This window comes from Microtus ochrogaster, linkage group LG1 (genome assembly GCF_000317375.1).
Source record: "Microtus ochrogaster isolate Prairie Vole_2 linkage group LG1, MicOch1.0, whole genome shotgun sequence".
Taxonomy (NCBI): Eukaryota; Metazoa; Chordata; class Mammalia; order Rodentia; family Cricetidae; genus Microtus; species Microtus ochrogaster.
In genome coordinates this window covers 12167919-12169546 of record NC_022027.1, presented here as the reverse complement: position 1 = coordinate 12169546, position 1628 = coordinate 12167919, and positions in this window count along the sequence as shown.

The window sequence follows — 1628 nt, the reverse complement described above, 5'->3', positions numbered from 1 at the left end:
TAAAGCACACAACCAGCTTTTCTATACAGGGACAGTCACACACACACACACACACACACACACACACACACACACACACACACACACACTAGTCCAGCTCACTTGTAGCTGCCTCCATTTGAATTTCAGGTACTTCCTACCTCAAACTCAAAGCAGACTTGGTACTATCTTTTCCCCTACACGGGAACATTTCAAGCCCACTTTGGGTTTTGCCTACATTCTAGAGCAGAGAGACCTTCCCCATTGACCTTTCCCAGGTGGGCAAGCCTACCTTCTCCCACCCAGGGAGATGATTGCTTCCTTGGGGTCCGGTTTATCCTGTGTCTTGGCTTAGACATGGTGGCATAAGCTTTTATCCTGGTTCTCTGCAAAGTCAAAAGACCAACGTGTTCTCCTTACTCCCAGGCTCAACTCCCAGAAGAAAGACCCTAAGAAATATAACAAAGACTCTGGTCATTGTCTAGGGGATTGCAGAGTGCATTCTCTGGGACAAACAAGGAATTGAACATCAGAGAAAGACAGAAGACCAGCATAGGAAAGAAAGTAAACCCTTTTTCCCTTTGGGGCATGAGAGTGCCCGTAGGCTGGGAGTCTGCTAAAGGGACTGCAGGTTATTTTATAGGGCCCCTGGGTCCCCTGCTTTCTCTCATTCCTTCTGTTTGGATACACACCACCTTTCACCCAGCTTTGTCATCCAGCTCATGGCTGTCCAACTCACATTCAGATTTCTTTCATGGTGATGTTCTGGTGACATTTTCCTTCATGCCTCCCTTCCCCCACAGTCCTGGAGCATTCCTGGTGCTGGCCTCCTGGCAGGCTGACCCTGGAGTGTTCTAGGCTGCAGGTCAGTCCACATGCACTGAGTAAACTCTGTTTGAACCCCAGGTTTTCAGTTTTAGCTCATGCCAACAGGAGCCATCACAGATCCAGAAATCAACACAATTGTCTCCAGCACGTGGCATAAATGAGGGCCTTGGGGCTCCATCGCTAATATTTGGAAAGCCAAAGGAAGTTTGGGTCTGGGAGAAGGTATTTGTGCAAAGAGAGACAGCCTAAGACAGGCTGCAAGTCAAATACGCCAGGATCCCTAGGGTGCATATTTTCATCTCAATCACTAGGGAAAAAATTGGCTTGGGCTCCTGGCAGGCTCTTTTGCCTTCTTCCCCTACATGTGAAGATTGAATGCTCGCGGGGAGCAGACCGCCAGTGGTGCCTTATGCAGGGTGCAGACAGACATCAAAGTTAATCTCCTCTCTGATCTAAGCAAAATGGTGAGGAGAGCTTCCTGGGACAGCAGCTCCACTAATTGTGGCACTGCAGCCCGGCAGAAGTATTTTTAGAACACTGTGAATCCCCGAAGAAGTGTGGTTACTGGCTGTGGGAGAATATGCTGGATGCTCACGGTCTGTGGCGCCCCCCACTCCTCCCCCCAGTGCTGGTGCCGCTGAGCACCAGAGAAGATGGAGAGGCTCCCGATGTGGTGGGATACTGAGACTCTCGGAGGCTACCTACCGTGAAAATATTTCAGTTTAGTCCATTGCTCATGTTTCTGTTCTTTCGTCTGCCCTTTCCCACGAAGGTATTTCCAGATGTCTCCCTTGGCTCATTTCTCAACTTGTGGGTCGCGA